The sequence below is a fragment of the Hemiscyllium ocellatum genome, chromosome 40, assembly GCF_020745735.1.
Source record: "Hemiscyllium ocellatum isolate sHemOce1 chromosome 40, sHemOce1.pat.X.cur, whole genome shotgun sequence".
Classification (NCBI taxonomy): domain Eukaryota; kingdom Metazoa; phylum Chordata; class Chondrichthyes; order Orectolobiformes; family Hemiscylliidae; genus Hemiscyllium; species Hemiscyllium ocellatum.
Window position 1 is genome coordinate 4,447,962 of NC_083440.1, and position 25,506 is coordinate 4,473,467.

Sequence of the window (25,506 nt, forward strand, 5' to 3'; positions counted from 1 at the left end):
CCGATTAGAACAATAATTTTTGAACCTATGATCCATAATCTATCCACAATTAATTTTACAGTGATAGCTGCTTAATGATCCATGTTCTCCTGGTGAGGAAGAGGACTTGATGAGGGCTGTGTTACAATCAGTTTTAAAGCAATATAGAAACATAAAGAAAATATATATTCATACATTGTTGCATCAACTAATTGACTAGTACCTGCAATATTATGACTATGGTTAATACTTGCGGGGAAGAACATTGCAGAGAATTATCAGTACAGAATACAGATTGTCGTACGTTAAGTACAGAAACTGTGAATGAGACCTTGACCTGATTCGGTTTTACCTGCCACCTGTACACACTATGTCACGAGCAGAGCTCACAAAGCCATTTCCAGAATTATGACTTTTCTGTTTTATTGTGTGTGATAATGACAAACAGACTGACTCTGACGGGTGTCCAATCTCTATCACACATTGTACAGTTTTTTTCCCATCGCCTCTGACATTGCAGCACAGCCACACGTTCACTCTAAAGTGTGACAAACCCAGAATTGTTTTACGTTTACAGAAACATGTACTATCTGCTCCTCAATTATATTTGCCTACATTTATAGATATATTTTAAAAAGGGTAAAGAAATATTCAACTCTTAAGCATGTAAGTTATGAAGACATCTCCACAATAGCGAACCCTCAAAGAAATGAACATAATGAGAAGCTAGCTTGTTTGGTATCAGTCTTGAATACAGGTGAAGATAGTTATGACTGATGGAGGTCAATCACCTCAGTCATCTTACATATCTGCAGGAATTCTTCAGAGTGTTGTCCCAGACACCAGAGTAAAAAAAATGCCACATCTCTACCCTTTCCTATATCAATATTTATGAGGTAAAGAGGCTTGCGCATGGTGTTGCAATCTTCAGCACCATTTGCAACTCCTTAGATAATGAAGAGATCTGTCTCCATATACAGTGAGGTTGCATCAATCTTTGGTTGACAATTTGAAAGGAACATTCACATCCCACAAGCACCGGGTAACGACAACCCTGAAAAGAGAGAATCGACCAATCTCCCATTGACTTCCTCCGACATTTCCATGACTGGCTGTATGACCTGAGCCAACCATTGACAAGAGAATGAACCAGTCTGGCCATAAGACTGCTGCATGTCAGATACCCTGATTCCTGTAGCAATATGCTGCCTGCCTTCCTCTCCGATCCATGCCCTACATCCAGAAAGCCGAGCTCAGAGATGGGATGAAATGGTCTCGATGGATCTAGCAACATTCACGGAGCTCCTCATTGTGCAGTACAAACAACCAATCACCTCATTCAGTACTCACACTCTTCACCAATGGATTCCACCTACAAGATGCAAACTAGGAACTACCCAACTCTCTTCCAACATCACCTCATAACACATGACCCATGATCAATGTTTCAGGTGAAGAGAAACACTGTCAAATGCAAGTTCCCTCTCAAAATAAATTTCATTCCGACTTCAAAACACTATATGGTTGTATCACCACCGTTGCTGTGTAATATTTCTGCAACCTCCTTCCGAAAACACTCGAATTTCCTGCACCTCAGGTATTACAGATACTCAAAAAGGCAGATCTCCAGTAGCATCAAAATAGCGACAAGAGCTGGGCAATCGAAATTGGCCTAACAAAAGCTTACATTTAGAAATGATCACTGTTACCGTCTCTGCAAGAAGACACCTGTGAACCCAAAGTGGGTTAGTGTCGACGGGAATTTCCTGTACGCCACAGAACAGGAGAAACATTCAAAGTGAAAGGTCGGATGCTTAGTGCTGAGGTATTACTGATTTCAGGGCGTCCATTATCCCAATGGATTTCCGAACTCTCGTGAGTATCAAAGTCAAGAGACAGCCCTTTTGCCTCAGTTGACTATGCTGGAAACCGATCGAGGTGTTAGCGTCCCCTACCGCAGAAATCTGCGATGAATTAAGTGAAGGATCTCTTATATTCAAAAGTGGGTCAGTATTGGGAGTTGCATATTTGTTAAAATCAACTTAGATTCGGGATATTCATTTCAATGTGATGCTATAAAACGTTGTCTATTCTGGGGCGTTAGGTATGCATGGGGATCTCCATTTTCTTTTGTTCATTCAATGGATGTGGGTGTCACTGCCTCGGCCACCCCCGTCCCGAAATTGCCCAGAGGGCGTATAGCAGTCACCATATTGTCATGCATTTGGAGACACTTGTAGGTCAGGCCATGTTAGGATGAAAGATGATCTTCTCTAAGGGACTTTTGTCAAGGGGAAGGTTTTTTTTTATAACAGTTAATAACATGTTAATGGTTACAATTAGACTGTTAAGTCCACATTTTTATTGAACTCAAATTTCATTGTCACCCATAGCAGATATTTAGTCGAGACAGTGGTGCTGGAAAAGCACAGCAGTTCAGCCAGCAACTGACGAACAGGAGAATCGATATTTCGGGCATAAGCCCTTCATCACGAATGCTGTGGTTTTCTACCACCACACTCTCGGCTCTGATCTCCTGCATTTGCAGACCTCACTTTCTCCTGTCATCTCACTGAACGATCTGCATTGGACTGAATCCTCAAAAGCAGTCTCTGACACCAAGCAATGGTGCAAGGTATTGGTCTCTCACAACAAGCTAGGGTACAATTCTGGTGACCTCCATGGAGGGTGCTGCTTACATTCTGGAGAATCCCAGCCCGAGCTTCTGCTCCGAATTTGGGAGGAGCATTTCTGTTCACAAGGAGAACTGAAGGAACCTGGACATCAGGCAGGAAGCTTTGATTCTTCTCATGAATTCCAATCCGGAAATTTGCAATGATCAATGCTGCATCAATTCAGATTTTAGTTGAGTGGAGGCTGTGATGTGCAATCTTGAACTTTGTTGGGGGAATCCACACCAAATATATTATGAGCATTCTTCTGATTGTAATGGGTTACCAACCTTGGACATGGTGGTTCGATTCAATGCTGAAATGTTCCATGTTTCAGATTGTCGTTATGTTCAATCCTGTACCAGTGGGGGGAAACAGGGAGAGGTACCGGTTCAATGCCCTATCATTTGTTCATTTGCTTTGTAGAGGGAATCCATTCCTGGAAACTGGAAGGATTCACTGCCCTGTACCATAGTTACACAGTGTCGATGTGCAATTCTGGAAGCAATCTGAACTGTGGAGACTCCACAACCAAGTGCAGGAATTTTGTATTCGATGTCCGTGTTTGGTGTGTCCCATTCTTCATTGATCCCGGGTGGATTTATTTGTATGTTGTGGGCTTATGAGCAAGTCAAGCAGTCAGAGTAATCTGTAACGCAAAAGAAACTAATTACTGACGATTCCCAAAGTATTGAGAACATAATCAATTTCTAGTAGGCATTTGATCCTCATGTGATTCCATACGTATTTTAAAAAGTGCAAATAATTCATTTGACAGTGATAGTTAATGGTTTGGTTGATATGACATGCAAACATCGTTGTGCTAACACCATCAGGCACAGAAAATACTTGATCAGTAACTTCATGTCTTTTTTAAAATCTGTCCTTCTCTTACAGTTAGTCTAGCGGCGATTGTATTTTTATCTGGAGACAAGTGTGGTCTTTCAACATGCACCACTCGCTATCTGGTCGCAATGGCTGCATCTGATCTCCTGTTTATTATATTTGGTTTCGTACTTTTTCGATTTAGATGGTATTATTATCCACGGTGTTTCCTGGACATCACTCCTGTTTGCAGTGTAATCTGGGTCCTGATTGACTTCACAATTGATTTTTCTGTCTGGTTCACTGTTGCTTTTTCTTTTGATCGATTTGTGGCCATTTGTTTTCATCAGATTAAATCTCAGTATTGCACAGTGAAAACTGCAAACAGAGTTCTGGCAACAATCTGCATTTTCTTTTCAGTAAAGAATATTCCGAAATATTTTCGACTTGCACCTGGAAGGATTATCAACAATGTTCCATTCTACTGTTACACCAGAAACAGTTACTTCAATCATCCTTTGTGGGTGAGTTATAGATATATTGAATCATTTTTAAGAATTCTTCTTCCATTCATTTCGATTCTCTTTCTCAATATTCTGACGGTCAGACACATCTTCGAGGCCAATAAGGCGCGTAAGGGACTGAGGGGTCAGAAAAAAATAGAGAATGACCAAGAGATCAAGTGCAGAAAGAAATCTGTGACTTTACTGTTTGCCATATCTGTCTGCTTCATATTGCTCTGGTTGTTGTATATTCTATATGTATATGGTGTCGGTAAATTCGTGGATGATTTTGTTCTCTTTGAACAAGTTGCATTTATGCTGCGGAACCTCAGTTGCTGCACCAATGCAATTATTTATGTGGTGACACAGAAAGGTTTCAGAGATCAGTTAAAGTATGCGGTGAAATATCCAGTTATAAAAATAATTCAATTGGTGAACAAATCCATGTAACTGAGAACCAACATTAGCCGTAGCAGACAATGGAATGAGGAGTCCACGTGAAGAATGGCCCGAAAGGAGAAGGAGGAGCAGCAACATGACAACACTTTTTTTCAAATGGGCAGGGAATGACTCCATCTGAGGAACAACATGAAAGGAACGGCATGAGTAAAGCCAGTGCAGAGTGCTGTTAGAAAGCAAAAACAGTCAGTAGAAAGCTGTACAAAAACATCACCAAAAGAGGAATTAAGCGTGCCCAAAAAAATCTCATTCTGAGCTAACAGTTCACAGCAAGTGACCCAGATACAACAAAAATACCTGGAGGAAAGGATCATCGTTCACTGCGGAGTGAACAGTAATGTCAGGCACCTGTTCACTCTTCCTTATGGAATTCTCTGATCCACACATCTTCACAAAATTAAAAACACGATAAGTCTGAACTTCATCTTTTGATTACAAATGCATTTTTATGAGTTCAATGTGCATCATCACCAAGGTCGTTTTTTCTATCTTTAAACCAGCTCCTAAACGCATCCCCCTGACTCACAGCTCATCACAGGGGAAACAGTCAATCATTCAATTGTTACCTCTGGCGCTTGTATTCCAGCGCCAACTCCACACATTTACTTTGTCCAAATTTTCAACAAATTCCATTTTCTGACCATCCACTGACCACTGTCACCTACACATGCATGTTGTCCTCCAAATTCTCAAGTGTACATTCTCATTCGACGATGCAAAATGTTTCAAAATTACTCATATATTTATTTGTTTTCTTGGACTGGTGTCAATCTATGCGAGTGTGAAACACTTTGCTGTCGTGTAATATTACCAATTTGTGTGATAGTCAAAGAAATGCCGGATTTCATAGAATTAAGTCAGTGTCATGGAGTCAAAGAGATGAACAGCACGGAAAAAGACACTTTGGTCCAATACATCCATGTCGTCCAGTTATCCTAACATAATTTGGTCCCATTTGACAGCGCTAGGCCCATATCCCTCTCAACCCTTCCTATTCATATATCGTCCAATCCAGATGCCTATTAAATGTTGTAATTGCATCAACCTCCACCACTTCCTCTGAAAGCTCATTCCATATACGTACTGCGGTCTGCATGAAAAGTTTACCCCTGAGGTCCCGAACAAATTTTTTCTTCCCGTTCTAAACATGTGCCCTCTAGTTCTGGACTCCCCCACCCCGAGGAAAAGATTTTGTCCATTTATCCTATCCATGCTCCTCATGATTTTATAAACCTCGATAAGGTCACTCCTCAGCCTCTGATGCTCCAGGGAAAACAGTCCCAGCCTCTTCAGCCTCTCCCTGTGGCTCAAATCCTATAATCATGGCAACATCCTTGAAAATCTTTTCTGAAAGCTTTCAAGATTCGCAAAATCCTTCTGATAGGAAGGAGACCAGAATTGCACGCCAAATTCCAACAGTGGCCTAACCAATATCATGTACAGCCTCAACATTGCCTCCCAACTCCTGTACTCAGTACTCTGACTAATAAAGGAAAGCATACCAAAAGCCTTCTTCACTATTCTATCTTCCTGCGACTCCACTTTCAAGCAATAGTGAATCTGCACTCCAAGGTCTCCTTGTTCAGCAACACTCCCTCGGACCTTGCCATTAAGTCTTTCTCTAATTTGCCTTTCCAAAATGCAGCACCTTACATTTATTGAAATTAAACTCCACTCCTCAGCCCATTGGCCCATATGATTAAGATCAACTTGTACTCTGGGTGAGTTTCTTTGCTGTCCACTGCACTTCTTATTTTGGAGTCATCTACAAACTTACTAACTGCAGCTCCAAAATTCAGGAAAATTCCTGATAGAGGGCTTTTGCCTGAAATATCTACTCTCCAGCTCCTCGAATGCTGCCTGACGTGCTGTGCTTTTCCAGCGCCACACTCTCGACTGCTATGTTCACAACCAAATCATGCACGGTCAAAGTGAAATGGCAGTGAAGAAAGCCAGAATCAACACAAACTCTGACAGTGGGAACAATCCTGCGTGACTGAGCTGTCTCCACTTAAGGACTCCCTCACTCAGTCCTTTCGAGTACCCAGCTCCTTCTCCGAATTAAGAGGCTCTTTAAAACTTACCTCCTGGAACAAGTTATTGCCAAATGATCTAATGTCACCTTAAATGGGTCAACACCAAATCGATGTAAGTTGAAATAACAATTTTTTTTAAAATTACGTTTATACAATGAAAACCACGTTTATACCAAGTTGTATATCATGGAAACAGGCCCTTCGGTCCAACTCATCCACACCAAAAATACATCCTGATTTAATCTGATACCATTTGCCAGCATTTGGCCCATATCCCACGTAACCTTTTTTTTAATTCACACATCCATCCAGATGTCTTTTAAATGCTGTAATTATACCAGCCTCCACCAATTCCTCTGGCAGCTCATACCATACACGCACTAACTCTGCGAAAGCTATCCCTCAGCTCCCTTGTCAACCTTTCCTCTGTAACCTTAAATCTGTTCGATCTAGATTTTGAATCCTCTGCGCTGAAAAAAGATTTCGTTTGTTCGCCTTATCACTTATGAATCATTGAGGAATTCATAATCCCATATGATATTTAGAAACCGCTATAAAGTCACCCTCCGAGCCTCTGATGCTCCAGGGAAAACAGCCCCAGCCAGTTCAACCTCTCCCTGTAGCTCAAACTCTCCAATCCCAACAAAATCCTTGTCAAGCTTTCTGAACCATTTCAAGTTTAACAATATCTTTACAATAATAGGGAGACCAGAATTGAACATTTATCTACGTTAAGCTCCATCTGCTACTCCTAAGCCCATTGGCCCTTCTGATCAAGGTCCCATTGTAATCTGACATAACCTTCTCCACCCTCCAGTCGTTCGATAGTTTGCCCGTGTTTGTAGACGATACAAACATTTTTATTAGGGGCCTCGCAATTTCCTTCCAAAATTCCTGCAATGATCAGGAATAATCTTGATCAGGTCCTACTTACATATTTTCTAAGATCTCTAGCACGTCTTCTTCCATCATGTAAACTGTTATCAAAACATCAATGTTTATTTTCCTGAGATGTGTAAGACCCATTTCTTTCTCAACAGTCACAATTGACGCAAAATATTCATTTAATATCCGTTCCATCATCTCAAGTTCAATGCAAATTAAACCTCACTGATTATAAGAGGGACATATTCTCTCTCAATTTGTTCTCTTGCACTTAATGGATTTGTAGTCTTTATTTTTTAAAATGATCTTTACCCTTATCTGGCAAAAGTAATTCATCCCATCTTTGCGTTCCTGATTTCCTTCTTAAGAGTACCGCTACACTCTTTGAACTCGTCAAGAGATTCAATTGATCGCAATTGTCTGCAGCTAATAAATTATTCCTTTTTATTCTTGACAACAATTTTAATAAATGTGTTCAGACGTTGCTTACTCATCTTGCCATTTGCGATCAGTTTCTTACAATGAACGTTTCAAAGATCATTTTTATCCCCTTAAAATATGCCTTACTCCAAGTACGATCTCTAACTTTAGCGGAGGACAGACCCTTTTCCATAACAGTTTTTAAAGTGATAGGATGATGATCACTCGTGCCAAAGTGTTCCCCTACTAACACTTCAGTCACTTGCCTTGCTTTATTTACAAAATGCTGCCGAAGCAGCTCAGTGGTTCACACTGTTGCCTCAATGCAGGAGAGACCCTGCAGCGATGGACCTCCGTGGGATTTGCATATTTTCTCTGTGTCTGTGTGAGTTTCCTCCGGATTCTTGGTTTTCTTCCACAGACCAAAGATGTGCATGTTTGGTTGGTTGCCCATTACACCATAGCATCTCGGGATCTGCAGGTTCGGTGTGCTAGCCATGGAAAATATAGGAATAGTGGTATTGGTCCAGGTGGGAACCTCTTCCAAGGTTTAATGTGGACTTGTTCGGCTGAATGACCTGTTTCCATTCTGTGGGGATTCTATGCAGTTCAAGTTTTGCTCCTTCTCTAGTTGCAACATTAATGTATTGATTAAAAAAAACAATTATTGAAAACATTTTGGAAATTCATCATTGATCCGAAACTTGACCACTGTGGCAGTCCCAGTCAGTGTTTGGAAAATTTAAATCCCCTACTCTAACAACCTTATTATCCTTACATATGTCTGAGAGCTCGAAATACTTGATTCTGAATTTCCTTCTCACTGTTGGGTGCTTCCAGTCCAATCGCATGCAGATGACCATGCCTTTCTTATTTCTAATTTCAAATAATAGATTTTCACCAAATTGTCCCTCAGTAATAGCTACACTAAGTACAGTAGAAAAGCTTTCCTGAATCAAAAGTACCATTTGCCCTCCTGTCTCGCCTCTCTTCCTGTCCTTCCCATAACATCTAAACCCCGCAACATTGAGTAACCTGTCTTGTCCCGCCCTCATCAGCTTTCTGTAATGATTATAACTGCTCAGGCCTATGTTCCACACATGCCCTGAGTTCATCGGCCAGATCTGAAAGACCTCTTTCATTTAAGTAAACTCAGTTTAATTCGCCAAAATTATTTGGTTCTCCGAATTGTTCCTGTCTGTTTTTGCCGAATTAGCTTGCCCTTTTCCTGATTCAGACCCATCCTCACATTTCTTTCTATTTTCACTGTAATTTATGAAGCCCCACGCCCATCTCTAAAAGTTTACAGGCTCTCGAAAAAGCACTATTCGATCTCCCCAGCAGGATACATGTTCCTTTCCAGTTCAGACAAAACATACCTTTTTGAACAGGAATTTTCTGTCCCCAACAATTTGCCAGACGATTCAAGAAACGGAATTCCCAATATTGCAACAGCTCTTCAGCCAGTGATTTATCTTTCCTCTCCTTTTATTCCTTCCCTCATTAGAACATGGCATCAGAAGTAAACCATAGATTATTACTTGTGATGTTATGTATTGTAACCTTCTACCTAACTTCTTAGACTCACTCTGCAAAACTTTAACCCATTCCCTGAATATGCCATTTCTACCAATAAAATCCAGCTTCTCACTCTCCCCTTTGACAATCTGCTTCACATGTTTTGAGAACTCCTTCACCTTCGCAGCAGAAAAACAACACAATCTCCTATGTTCACACTCACTTCTGTAGAATCTCCTGCCTGTGCCCCTTATAGCAGAGCCCATGATAACAATTATTCTTTTAAACGTCGACAAACCCATTTAACGTTAGATTCATTCTTAATGCCCAAGATCTGGGCACGGTTTCTACTTACCTCTGAGATAAAATCTCTTTCAACAACACCTGAAAGAGAACGGACAGAGAAATAGCTGCAGGAGAGCCTGAACTTCCCACTTCTCTTTCCTGACAGTCATTTATCTATCTGACTGAGCCTGCTGTATAATTACATCTCTGAATCTACTTGTCATCCATCCGGCTGTCAACTATACTAAGTGAAAAATGAAGAAGCGCTCAATAGCACGCTGTATCTAAACATAAACTGCATTTCCTAAACCACAGAATTAATACGGAGCATGCAAAAAAAAAAGAAAAGTCATATTATGACTAAAAATTAAACAAAGACTTAACTACAAAAAGGTTTAAAAAATCCAAAAATAATCCAGCATTCAGCTTTCGGTTTCTGAATTTAAAACAATCTCTCCAGAGCCGTCCATGGGTAGGAATCGGCACAAGCTGCGTATGTAAACAATCTCTCCAGAGACGTCCACATGTAGGTCTCTCCGGAAGGTCCATACTTAAACAAACTCTGCAGCTCTTTCCACATGTAGACCTCTGCACAAGCTCCGTATATAAACAATCTCTTCCGAACTTTCCACAAGTAGACCTCTGCACAAGCTCCGTATATAAACAGTCTCATCAGAACAGTCCACATGTAGACCTCTTCACAAGCTCCGTATATAAAAAAAATCTCTTCAGAGCAAGCCACGTGTAGGCCTCTCCAGAAACTCTATGGATAAACAATCTTTCCAGAGCTGTCCACGTGTCGGCGTCTCCACAAGCTTCGAATGTAAACAATCTCTCCAGAGCCGTCCACAATGTCGACCTCTGCACAAGCTCCGTATATAAACAATCTCTCCAGAGCCCTCCACGCGTAAGCCCCTCCAGAAGCTCCACATGTATAAACACTATCGCCAGAGCCATCCAAGTGTTGGCCCCTCCACCAGCTACATATATAAACAATCTCTCCACATGCATCAACGTATAGGCCTCTCCACAAACTCCGTATATTAACAATTTGTTGAGCCATCCACGTGTAGGATTCTTCATAAGATCCATATACACGCAATCTCTCCAGATCCGTCCACCTGTAGGGCTGTCCACAAGCTTCACACATAAACAATCTCTGCAGAGCCATCCACGAGTAGCCCTCTCTACAAGTCTGTATCTGAACAATCTCTCCAGAGCTTTCCATGTGCATGCATTGCCAAATTTTTTCCATATACAGATAATCTCTCCAGAGCCATACACGAGTAGTCCTCCCCACAAGCTCTGAATATTAGCAATCGCTCCAGAGCCATCCACATGTCGATCTCGGCACAAGCTCCATATAGATAAACAATCTATTCATAGCCATCCGCATGTCGACCTCTGCACAAGCTCCACATATAAACAATCTCTTCAGACCCACCCACGTGTATGCTTCTCCAGAAACTTTGAGTATCAACAATCTCTCCAGCGCCGTCCACATGTAGACCTCTGCACAAGCTCCATATATAAACAATCTCTTCTGAGCCATTCCCATGTCGGCCTCTTTACACGGTCTAGAAATAAAGAATCACACCAGAGCCATCCACGTGTAGGCGTCTCCTCAAGCTCCATATGTAAACAATCTCTCAAGAGCCATTCACGTGTCAGCCCCTCCACAAGCTACACAATCTTTCAACAGTCATCGACCTGTAGGCCTCTCCACAAGCTCCGTATATAGACAATCTCTCCAGAACAGTCCCGTGAAGGTAACTCCACAAGCTCCACAGAGAGATCTGGGTGTTCTTGTACACCAGTCAATGAAGGCAAGCATGCAGGTACAGCAGGTAGTGAAGAACGCTAATAGCATGTTGACATTCATCACAAGTGGGATTGAATATAGAAGCAAAGAAGTGCTTCTGCAGCTGTACAGGGTCCTGTTGAGACCACACATGGAGTACTGTGTGTAGTTCTCGTCTCCAAATTTGAGGAAAGACATTCTGGTTATTGAGGGAGTGTAGCGTAGGTTCACAAGGTCAATTCCTGGAATGGACGAATTACCTTACACTGAAAGACTGAAGCGACTTGGCTTGTATACACTTGAGTTTAGAAGACTGAGAGGGGGTATGATTGAGACATATAGGGTTATGAAAGGATTGGACACTCTGACAGCAGGAAACATGTTTCTGCTGATGGATGAGTGCCGAATCAGAGGACACAGCTTAAAAATACGGCTTAAGCTCGAAGGGCTGAATCGCCTACTTCTGCACCTATTGTCTATTGACTATTGTCAATAACCTCTCCAGAGCCATCCATGTGAACGCTTCTGCACAACTTCTGTACATACACAATCATTCCAGAGGCGTCCACGTGTCGGCCTCTCTGCAAGCTCTCCATATAATAAATCTGTCCAGAACCGCCCACGTCTAAATGTCTCCGCAGTCTCCATAGGTAAACAACCTCTTCTGACGGGTCCATTTGGAGGTCTCTGCACAAGCTCCATACATAAACAATCTCTCCATCCATGTGTAGGCCTCGCCACAAGCTACGCATAAACAAAATCTATCCAGATGCGTCTAAGTATAGAACTCATCCACAAGCTCTAGATATAAACAAACTCTCCAGAGCCATTCACGTATAGGTCTCTCCACAAGCTACGTATATAATTAAGCTCGACAGAAGTACATGTCTATGCCTCACCACAAGCTCCATAGATAAACAATCTCTCCAGAGCTGTCCACGTGTAGGCCTTTCCATAAGCTCCGTATGTAAGCATCTCTCCAGATCAATCCACGTGCAGGGCTGTTCATAAGCTCCGCATATAAACATTCTCTCCAGGCCGTCCACGTGTAGACCTCACCAGAAAATCCACATATAAACAATCCATTCAGAGCGATCCACATGCAGGACTCTCCAAAAGCTCCATACATAAACAATCTCTCCAGAGCTGTCCATTTGTTGGCCTATCCACAAGCTCTGTATTTAAACAATCTCTCGAGAGCAGTCCATGTGTAAATCTCTCCACTAGCTACATACATAAACAATCTATTCATCGCCATCCATTGCCAGTATCTCTCCAAGCTCCACTCTTTCCAGACCCGTCCAAGTGTCGGCATCTCCACAAGCTCCGAACCTATACTGTTTCTCCAGAGCCCCGTCTATGTTTTCGCCTCTCCACAACCTCCGGATATGAACAATCCTTCCTTCATCGCATATTTGTTTGTGTTCTTTTACTTTGTTCAAGTTTACCCACCGCTGATGACAGTCTCAGTGCTCTATAATTCCCTAGTGTTCCCATACTAACTTTCCGACACAATGGCACCACATCAGCCACCCTCATATCTCTGGCTGTTGATCTTGCACAGCTGTTTATCCCAACAGTAACCCTGCACAGCCGAGTGACCCAGCATTGACCCTGCATAGCTGTGTGGCTCAACAGTGACCCTGCACAGTTGAGTGGTTTGCCTTCATCGTCTGTACGAAAGGCTAGGAGGTCATGTCTTTTTGAGGTTATTTGGTGTTCATGTGTTCTGGTGGCTACTTTTCTGCCTGTTTGTTCGATATACTGTTTGTTACAATGACTGCATGATATTTTGGAAATGTCATTGTTTTTGCAGATTCGAACACCAGCACTTCACCTGAGGCTCACTGATGATGTCACCTAGAATGGCAATAAAACGTCTGAAAACAAACTTTCCAGGTCAGTGGGCAAACTTTCAAGCAGGACAACCAGCAAAATGAAGGCCACTTACAGAATACTTTGCAGGGAATACAACAAAAACACCATCAGACAAACAGGCAGAAAACTAGTCACAAGGATACATGAACTCGAACTAACCAGAAAAAGATATGATCGAGTAACACTGGTATCTTATCACATAGGCACAGCAGGTCACCATTTTAACCGGGACAACACATCCATTCGAGGACCAGCTAAACAGAGGCACATGAGAATTCCTAGAGGCGTGGCGTTCTAACTGGAACTCAATCAATTAGCACATCGATTTTGATCCCACCTGCAATCCTCTGCGAAAAAGAACCAGTGATTGTATCGCTCACCACAAGAACCAAGAAACACAAATAGAAAGTGGGACATATCAGCACTTCACCGGAGGCTCACTGATGACGTTACCTAGCATGGAGATGTAGCATCTGAAAACAAACCTTCCCGCTCAGTGAGCAATCTTAAAAACAGATTGAATAAATCTCTGCACATGGCTTAAACAGTTCGGACTTTTCAGGCACAAATAAATGTTTTAATTGCACGTATTTTGTGCGTTCACAGATACCACTAAATGCATTCCGTAATTGACACATTCCTGAATAAACGGCCAAGACTAAAATTCTACATTGACTCAATCCTCCACAAATGACTTTTCTCCCATTTTAAGACTGTCCACAGATGCTTTTTGTCCGATGACAGTTTTAGAGCCTGGAGAGATTCAGACACCATGTAAGATTGAAGTGGATCTATAACTCAGACTCACCTGAGAAACAGAAGCAGACACTTTCTTGTTCGGGTAAAGTGACAAGTACCAGTCTCATCCTCATTTTAGGTTTGCCAAGCGGCATATTTCCCACAGGATTAATAATCCTACATTAGATCCTAGTTCCCAGAAGCAGTTCTGATGCAGAATCAGACTGGATTCAAAATGATAATGTTGCTTCTTCCTCCTGGAACGCCGCCTGATCTATTGAATTTTCACGGTGTTCACTGCGTTGGCACAATCAAACACAGTTCTCTTTCAGAAACAGGTCCCTCCATGTATCTTGGATCAGGGCACAGAAATCAATCAAGAACAGGAGACCACTCCTATCAGACCTTAAAAACAGATATTGGGTCCTTCAGAGGTGTGTATCACGAGAACACTGATGTCATGTGTGAGAATTCACTGAATACTATTACTTCAATCAAATTGCTCAGACAAATCTCTGGTCCAGGAGGCACTTGAACTCAGTCCTTGCAAGTGGGAGTTGGGGACACTACCACTGCTCCACAAGGGGTCTAAATAGCTATGATTAAATCATCAATACATTCAAAATGTCTGACTTAATAAATGACATCAATGTTCGAGTATCTGTACAGGATTGAGCACGACATCAAAATGTAACATCATCCTTCACAAAGTGCATAAAACAACTTTTATCCAGATTTACAAAGCCTCAATAGTTTAAGACATCTACCAGGAAGGCTAATCATAGCCTTATTGATAACTCTGCATCAACACTGATGTCTCACGTTTCCAAGCTCAATATTTAATGCCATGGGGATTGCCTAGGAATTTTGAGGTTGTAACACTGTTCAACTTACTGTTTCTTTGAAATGTGAACAGATTATGACAACACCCATTAAGTGCTTGTGTAAATGCATTTTTATTTCTAAAATTCACTTTTAAATATTGGACCATTCTGATCACATTAGTTAATGGAATGAGAAGCTTTATTCCAGAAGCCATATTGTGTTCCGTCACTAATTCTAATACTTTTCCAAAGATATCCTTCTCTGGAGAATGCCCACTCAGTAACGAGCTCCCTCAATGAGCTGGATAGCTTGTTTGTAATGTCGAGGAAATTTGGTTCCCACACTGTCTGAAGTTACCATGAAGGACTTTCCCTTTAATCTCACCGGGTCTGTGGTGACCCACGCACCCCCAGATTTGATTTGATTTATTGGTATGTCTACCTAACAAGGAAAAGCAATATTTGGAAGCTGTACAGGAGTAAACAAAGACTTACATCGTAGGGCAAAAAAAATTGAACCAAGTAATTTTTACAGATTCAGAATTTAAGTTTTAAAAGTTTGAATGGTATTAAGAAACGTTAGAGCTTGATCTGATGTCGGGATTTCAGAAGGACTCGTCCAGTGTCATCGCCATTTTGAATTCTTTTAACCTCACCACCAGTTGCCTTTGTGACCATGCCTACACATATGTCCCCAATAATCAACAATGGGAGGAGGCGAACACATCCATACAACGATAAGATTGTACCAGTTCACAAAACTTTTCAGACAGAACTGTTGATGGGTTAATCCATCTTGGCCTCCTCTAGCAGGCAAAGGCTGTGGTCCTAACCACATCCCAGCAAAGAGACTGCTAACATTTTCTCCAGAACACCCTACATCCCGAGGCAAGCAGTTGCTGCTGAGGTCCAACGTTGACAACTAACTGACAGAGTGGAAACTTGCCCATGTATGTAGTGCACACAAAATAGAACAAGTCCAAGCCAGCCAATTACCGTCCCATCAGTCGACGTGTGATCATCACTAAAGTGATGGAAGGGATCATCAACAGTGCTACCAAGCAGCATCTGCTCAGCAATGACCTGCTCATTGACACCCAGTTTGCCTTCCGCCAGGGAAACTCAGCTCCCGAACTCATTACAGCCTCAGTTCAAAAACAGAGAAGAAGAGTTGATTTCAGATGCCGCATGGGCTGTTTTCCCTGGAGCGTCAGAGGCTGAGGGGTGACCTTATAGAAGTTTACAAAATTATGAGGGGCATGGATAAGATAAATAGACAAAGTATTTTCCCTGGGGTGAGGGAGTCCAGAACGAGAGGGCAGAGCTTTAGGGTGAGAGGGGACAGATATAAAAGAGACCTAAGGGGCATTTTCTTCATGCAGAGTGATACGTGTGTAGAATGTGCGAATGTGCTCTGATTCTTGAAGTGAATAATAATTAAATAACCTTCAATTGAAAAAAAATGTGTTGCGTTGATTTTAAGGTTAAACGAAATAAAGAGGTGTGACCTCTTTGTTTTATAAAGCTTAAAACTTGATTCAGATAAAACAGTATAAATGTGAGGAAGATCGCAACAACAAAGCTTCATCAGGAGGCTACACATCTCTGAAGATGTCACCCAGGAGGGAGATGAAATATTTGCAAGAAAACCAATCACCTCAGTGAACTGATCAACAAGTTGGTCAGGTTGGGATGTCTTAATGGCATAGATGAGTTGGATCGAAGAGTCAATTTCTGTGCTGTATGACACTCTGATTCTACATCTCCCATTCTACCATTACCATCAATCCAGGGATTCAATCTAAGTTCAATGAAGTGTACAAAAGGACATGCACAAAAAATGACAGAACACCAGTATATCAGATGATAACCTGGTGAAGCTGTGAAACAGGACGGCTTATGAACGCAAGAAATATTGGACAGAGCAAAGCGCTCACCCAACTAACAAAACTCTGTTTTCTCCCACTGATGATACCGGACCTGCCGTGTTCCACCAGTAATTCATATTTTTGCATCAGCTCTGCAGTTTTGGCATGTTTCATCATAAAAGAGGATGAATACATTAAACAAACCACCGAGGGAGAAGCATGCTCTCCAACAACTAAACCCTCAGTTACGGGGGAGTCCAGGACATCAGTGCAAAAGATAAGGCTGAAGCATATGCAACAGTCTTCAACCAAAACTACTGAGGAGTTGATCAATTTCAGCCTCCTACTGTGGTTCCCATATTGACGATACATGTCTGCAAGCAATTTAATTCACTCTATCTGACATCACGGACTGACTAGAGGCACGGGATTCTGCAGAGCTTGTGTGTCCTGGCAACATTTGTCTGTAAAAATTGTCACAAGCCGAGAAAAGGTGTTACAGTACAGCTTCAGCTCTGGCATGTACTCAAAATATGAAAAAAGAAATACCCAGGCACGTTCTGCACATCAAAACAACAGCAAATGGTCAGTTATCTGTCCACTCTCCAATGTGAACATCTGAAGGAAGGTGTCACCAACAGTGTTTTTAAGCAATACCTGGTCAGCAATAACCTGCTCAGCGAGGCCCAGTTTGGGTTCCACCCGGTTCTGTCGTAGAGTCAGGGTATCATAGAGATGTACAACACGGAAACTAACCCGTTAGTCCAACTCGTCCATGCCGACCAAATATCCCAACCCAATGTAATCCCACTTGCCAGGACCAAGCCCATTTCCCTCCAAAACCTTCCAATTCATATACCCATCCAGATGCCTTTTAAATGTTGAAATTGTACCAGCCTCCACCACTTCCACTGGCGGCTCAGTCCATACACATACCACCCTCTGTGTGAAGAATTTGCCCCTTAGGTCTTTGTTATATCTTTCCCCTCTCACCCTAAACACATACCCTCTAGTTCTGGACTCCTCCAGCCCAGGGAAAAGACTTTGTCTATTTATTCTATCCATACCCTTCAAGATTTTATAAACCTCGATAAGGTCACCTCTCAGCTTCCTCCACTTCAGGCAAAACAGCCCTAGCCTATTCAACCTCTCCCTATAGCTCAATGTAAATCTATTCTGAACCCCTTGAAGTTTCACAACGTCTTTCTGGTGAGAAGGAGACCAGAATTGCACGCAATATTCTAACAGTGACCTCACTAATGTCCTGCACAGCTGCAACATGACCTCCCAACTCCTGCACTCAATACTGTGACCAATAAAGAAAAACATACCAAATGCCTTCTTCACTATCCTATCTACCTATGACTCCACTTTCAAGGAGCTATGAACCTTCACTCCAAGGTCTCTTTGTTCAGCAGCACACCCTAGGACCTTACCATTAAGTGCATAAGTTCTGACAACTTTTGTTTTCACAAAATGCAGCACCTCGCATTTATCAAGATCCCGTTATAATATTAGGTAACCTTCTTCACTGTCCACTACAACCCCAATTTTGGTGTCATCTGCAAACATACTAACTATATCTCTTATGCTCACATCTAAATCATTTATATAAATGTTGAAAAGCAGTCGACCCTTCACCAATCCTTGTGGCACTCCAATGTTCACAGGCCTCCAGTCTGAATAAAAACAACCATGCACGACCACCCCCTGTCTTCTACCTTTTAGCCAGTTGTGTATCCAAATGGCTAGTTCTCTCTGTATTCCATGAGATCTAACCTTGAACCCAGTCTCTCATAGGGAACTTTGTCGATTGCCTTGCTGAAGTCCATATAGATCACATCTAGCGCTCTGCCCTCAACAATCCTCTTTGTTACTTCTTTTTTGAGACATGATTTCCCACGCACAAAGCAATATTGACTATCCCTAATCAGTCCTTGCCTTTCCAAATACATGTACATCCTGTCCCTCAGGATTGCCTCCAACAACTTGCCCACGACTGATGTCAGGCTCACTGGTCTATAGTTCCCTGGCTTGTACTTAGCATCTTCCTTAAACAGTGGCACCACGTTCGCCAACCTCCAGTCTTCTGGGATCTCACCTGTGACTACCGATTATACAAATATCTCAGCAAGACGCCCAGCAATCACTTCCCTACCTACCCACACAGTTCTAGGGCACAACTGATAAGGTCCAAGGGATCTATGCCCTTTTATGTGTTTCAATACGTCCAGCACTTCCTCATGTGTAATATGGACATTTTTCAAGATGTCACCGTCTATTTTTGTACATTCTATATCTTCCATGTCCTTTTCCACAATAAATAGTGATGCAAAATACTCAGTTAGTATCTCCACCATCTCTTCCAGCTCCACACAAAGGCCGCCTTGCTGATATTTAAGGGGCCCTATTCTCTCCCTAGTTACCATTTGTCCTTAATTTATTTGTTAAAGCCCTTTCGATTCACCTTAACTCCATTTGCCAAAGCTATCTCATGTCCCCGTTTTGCCCTCCTGATTTCCCTTTTAAGTATACTCCCACTGCCTTTATACTCTTCTAGTGACTCACTCGATCTATTCTATCTATACCTGACATATGCTTCCTTCTTTTTCTGAACCAAACCCTCAATTTCTTTAGTCATCCAGCATTCCCTGTACATACCAGTGTTTCCTTTCACCCTCACAGGGATACACTGTCTCTGGATCTCCGTTACCTCATTTCTGAAGGTTTCCCATTTTCCAGCCGTCCCTTTACCTGGGAATATCTGCCCCCGATTATCTTTTGACACTTCCTGCCTAATACCATCAATATTAGCCTTCCTCCAATTTAGAACTTCAACTTTTAGATCTGGACAATCCCTTTCCATCACTATATTAAAGCTAATAGAATTATGGTCGCTGGCCCCAAAGTGCTCCCCCATTGACACTTCAGTCACTTGCCCTGCGTTATTTCCCAAGAGTAGGTCACATTTTGCACCTTGTCGAGTAGGTACAATCACATACTGAATCAGAAAATATTCTTGTTCACATTTAACAAATTCCTCTCCATCTAAACTTTTTTAAAACTATGTCAGTCCCAGTCGATGTTTGGAAAGTTAAAATCCCCTACCATAACGACCCTATTATTCTTGCACATAACTGAGAGATCCTTACAAATTTTTTTCTCAATTTTCCACTGACTATTAGGGAAGTCTATAAAAATCCCAATAAGATGATCATCTCTTTTATATTTCTCAGTTACACTCAAAAAAACTTTATTGGACTTATTTCCGGGAATATCCTCCCTCAGCACAGCTGTAATGCTAACCCTTATCAAAATGCCATTCCCCCTCCTCTTTTGCCTCTCTTTCAGTCCTTTCTGTAGCATTTGTATCCTGGAACATTAAGCTGCCATTCCTGTCCATCCCTGAGCCATGTTTCTGTAATTGCTATGATACCCCAGTCCCATGTTTCTAAACATGCCCTGAGTTCATCTGCCTTCCCTGTTAGGCTTCTTGCATTGAAATAAATGCAATTTAATTTATTAGTCCTATCTTGTCCCTGTTTGCCCTGACTGTTGACTCGTCTATGTTCTCAACTATCCCAGTCTCAGATTGATCTCCTTCCTCACTATCACACCTTATGAGTTTAAATCCTCCCACCAGTATCGTCGTCCCCTTTCAACCTAGGTGCAATCCGTCCTTCATGTTCAGGTCAGTTCTACCCCAAAACAGCTTCCATGATCCAAAAATGTAAATCGTTGTCCCAGACACCAGCTCCACTGCCATCCATTCATCGGCCCTATCCTCCCATTCCTGCCTTCACTAGCTCGTAGCACCGTGAGTAATTCCGATATTACGACTGTTGAGGACCTTCTTTTTAAATTCCTGCCTAACACTCTGCAATCTGGCTTCAGAATCACAACTTTTTCCCTTCACATGTCATTGGGTCCAATGCGGACAGTGACCTCCTGCTGGTCCGTCACCCTCTTGAGAACATTGTGCACACTCTCTGAGCTACCCTTGACCCTGGTGCCAGGGAGGCAACAAACCATTCTGATTTTTCGTTGCTGGCATCAGAAGCGTCTGGATGTACCTTGGACTAGTGATCCCGCTAAATCAATCAATCGCTTAAAACCCAACATACTTCTCATTACATTACAGCCAGTCTCAATCACAGAAACTTGGCTGTTTGTACCAACAGGTTCGACCATGTGCTACCCCTATCACTTCCTATGTTACGGGTAACACAACCTGGTGCCTTCGGCCCATTCCTTCTCTGAACTAACTCGCCATATTCTCCATGTCCACCTTAGGATTCTATCTTTCAGATAATAACTCTCCGGAATATCTTTTGCATCCTTTTTTGGAGTTACGCATTCACATTTATATGTTTTGTTGTCTTTTTCTCCTTTTGTAATTCCCTTAGCTCTTCAGGACTGAACACTTCTGTCTGAACCTCTGCTGTTCAGGTTCTTCCTGCGCCATTACCTCAAGCGGGGTGTCCACTAACTGGACCACAAGTCTTTATCTTTCTCTTTAGTTTTTGCTTCCTGCTGTGACTTATGAGAGTGGGATCTGGTTACTACACAGTATGGGAAAATACCAGGATATTTCTGTTTTAACTCCTCAGTTTCCGTGTCGTTCTTGGGATTCTCCACAAAAAGAGGTGTCACTCCCATTTTTGTTCCTGCCAAATCATTCCCAAGAACCAACTGGATTGTTGGAACTGACACCCTGTCATTCACTCCGAATGTTAGGTCCCCAATCTTCAGTTGGCACTCCAACCTGATGTTACATTAGGGAATGCTTGATTTCTGTCCATCTATCCATACCACACTCCCAAGTAACAGATCATAAAGAGTGAAAATTCACTCATCTCTTACTATCAGTGACTGGTTTGATCCTATCTCTCTCAAAATTATAACTTCTTCTCCTTCTGCCACGTTCTTCCTGAGTAAACTTTACCAACAGATGCGTATTCTTTGTAGAGATTAGGTACTAACTCCATACCCATCCCCTCCCTAGGCTGTGCACTCTCCTGCATCTCCTCAGCTCTTCTTGGGATCTCCTTGACAGCTTTCACTAATGCTACTGGCTTAGCTTCTTTTACCATATCGTTTCCCACAATGCCTTTTTTTAACAACCGGCTCTGTGACAATACATTTCCCACTTTGCCATAGTGGAAACACCTGAAGTCTTTCACCTATTTTCGACCCTCTTGGGCTTCTTTTTTATCCTGTCGCAAATTCTTACCAGTGCACGCATATCTTGGTTTCATAGTGAAGGATCTCTCTTTCTCCCAATATCTATCCCTCATTGACAACATTCTGGCCGGACACTTGTCTTACGCACCAACCTATATTCACCTTCTTACTTCTTGAGCTTTCTGTTCCTCCACGTGAACTCTTCTCATCTTTGGAAGTGAATGGTTAAACTCCAACTGCACTATAATCTCTCTTAGAGCCTCAAAGATCCTATCTATTTTCAAAACACTCACTCACCCATATGTAAAAATGACAATGTTTAATTCTTTCGATCTCAACATTAAGTCCGAACTGGTTGCATCTTTGTGATTCTGATCTATTGTCTATATGCTTCTCGTACCAATTCATGAGCACTTAATATAGCCTGCTTGACCTCTTCACAATCTCTTGACTCAAAATCTGACATCACAAGCTCTGCCTCCCACTTTAGGCTGAACTAGCATTCCCCATCAATCCTCAGATCACTCCATCTGCCTAGAGAATTTTTCAAATGAAATAAAGGCTTCAACATCTTAGCAAAATGCGGCAGAGTTTTGCCACCTTTGTACATATCTCTACCTTCTCTATTAATGTCCATTCCATTAATTTTACTTTGGTGACTAAGTCGCAACATCTCAAGCACAAACCCTCTCTCTTTTAACTCAGCTGAGAACGTTCTCTTTCTCCCTTTTGCTTCTCTCTCTCTTTCTTCTTTCTCACTTTCCCTTTCTTTTCCTTCTCTTTTTGTCTATATTCCAACTTCATTTACCTAAATTGTAATATAAGTTTTTCTACTTCAATTGCACTTGCCTGTTTCTTTGATATATCTATGTATTCGAATAATTCCCTTGTAATATCTGCTTTACGTTTGTCCTTGGTTAAACCCGAATTTAACTTCTTTGCTAATTCGAAAAGTATGGCATTTTTTTCCTTCTCCACTTTCTCGGCAAATTTGAGAATCATCTTCAAATCTCAAAATCTATTTCCCAATTTTAACAGCCATTTCTCTCACTTTTAATTTAATCGACAACAAGTCACCGAAGTTAAACAAATTGACTCACCTCTGCTTTATTTGAAGCTCCAGGAGACTAACATGCAAGTATTTAAATTTACTGGGCTCTTTCATGCCCCAAATCCATTCACATCTGTCCAACTCTCAGTGAGGATCTTCCTAAACCTGTTCACATCGCAGGCTGAAAGTCCCCAAACTGTTACTACATCGGGTAAACCCCTCTGCTCATTTAAACCAGCACCACAGAAGAGAGTCACCCTGTGCTGTAATCTGTTAAAATTCAAGACGCAAAGAACGATCCCAGAGCTCACTATTTTAAGTAAAAATTAACAACTTTTTTTTAAAGTCCAACAGAGAATATTAAAACCAACACCTGTTTACAACTCCTTTCTCTTAATTATAACTTTTAGCTCTCACTCTACAATACCATACGGACAAAAAATACTAATTAAAATTTACAAAATCGTATTTCAAACCCAGTCAGCTTTGTTGCATCTACTTTGTAGATTTTCCTCTGTAGATTCTCTCCAGGTTGGCTTCGATGTTCTTCTGTGCAAACACTCTACACATACAAATGCGTTTCAGAGAGCTCTTGAGATCGCAGTCTCCGTGGCAGTTCTCCCTCAGCTGCTCAAATATGCACGGTTGTATACCCCAAAACATCAGATCATTTCATTGGTTTTAATATTATCAAAATACTAAATTCAAACTTGATTGGAGTTAGGTAAATTGGGGCATAATTTAAACCAATTGTCCAAATTTGAATCTGTTCTTGTCTCGTGGCAACCTAGCTGCTCTATTTGTGTCGACCATGTCTTACGTTGTTAGCGTGTTCAGAACACTTCGTGCTGTGTCATGCAGTTTTGCGAGCTTTTCAACTCTATTAAATGTCCAGTACCTCTCCAGCTTCAGAACACCTTCTACCATCAAGTCAATTTTGGATCCACTTGGGTAGCTATCCTGAATCCCATGAGATTTAACCTTACCCAACAACTTACACATGCGATACCTTGTCAAATGTCTTGCAAAAGTCCATGTAGACAATGGCGATCGCACTGCCCTCATCTACCGTTTGGTCACCACTTCAAAAAAACCGAATCAATCAGGACTTTGTTTAGACCAGAATTTGAGACCTGTGTGCAATTCTGGTCACTGCACCAGATGTTGACTGTGATTGGACTGGAGCGAGCGCAATGGAGATGCTCTCAGAATGTTGCAAGGGGTGTCGCCATGCAGATATGGAGAATGTGGCTCATAAACTCGGACTGCTTTCTTTAGAGCAAAAGTCGGGGTATATAATACTGTAAGGGACGTGGGCAGTGCAGATAAAAAGGAATTGTTTCCCCGTGAACTCTTCTCAACGTGAGGATGGAAGGGGTTTCCTGTACACTGACCAGGCAGGGAGTTGAGATGGGAAATCTCATAACTTTTAATCTATACTTGATGAGCACTTGAAATGTCATAACATTCAAGGCTCTGGACCGGGTGCTGGAAAATTGGATCGGTTGTCGATTCAGTATTATTTTGTTGAGACAAACATGATGGCCTGTCCAGCTTCTTCTGCTCTACGTGACACTGTAATTCTCTAATTCCGAAGGGAAGGTTCTGAATTCGTCTCTTTTCTCGTATTTGTTTGAGTATAAGTTCCAGTTCTTGTTGTGATCAGTTTCAGCTTCAAGTTCTGTATTAGAGTGTTGGTTCACAGTCAATAGTTCCCAAATGATTTGGATAACGCAATGAACAAGAGGAGCAGTGGGATAACAGTGTGCAGTAGATCAGCTCTCAAGGACCACGTCAGTATGAGGTACTGAATGATTGAATAACCTTTGCAAAATGAAGGGCTTCATGGAAAAGAACATCAGAAGATATTTCGACATTTATGGCATTGATAGGATGTGAAATAATACAAGTATTGTTGTTTGAAGACAAGTTGAAATTAACTTTGATGCGACATAGGTTCACATTAATCCAGTCTTTGGGTATTCAATTGGAGAGGCAAATCGCAATGATATCACATCATTAAATTAAAACTACTGTCATTATTTGTTTGTCCAAAATGATATGAAATATTTGAAGATATAATCAGTTTCCCGGTGGAGATGCCATTCAGTATAAAAATAAAATCACTGGAACTGCGTCAGTTCGAATTTCGGGAGAATTCTCCTGTTCCGACAGATTGCCAGCAGCAGGGAGAGATTATTTCACAAACAACAAAACGCATCTTCCAATACAGATGGTCGCCAAAATATACTCCAACATTCTTGCTGTTGTGGGTGTTCCTCGTAAGTCTTGCAACAACTTAAGTTGTATATGTCTCTGCACGAAATTAGACTTATTTCTACTGTATGACACTTTATCAATCTATTTCCGTTTAGCAAAGCAAATACTGATGTCAGATGTCAGTATCCTCACTTACTGAGTTCAAAGAAAATAGTTTTTTTGATGAGGAGGCTCCTCAGTCATGTGCAGCATTGCCTGTTTCTCTGTACTGTGCAGAATAGGTTTGCCCTGAGGCCACACTGATAGGGTTTGGCTGAGCACCGGCCCTGGCTGGTCAAGAAAGTGTTTACAAAGACCACA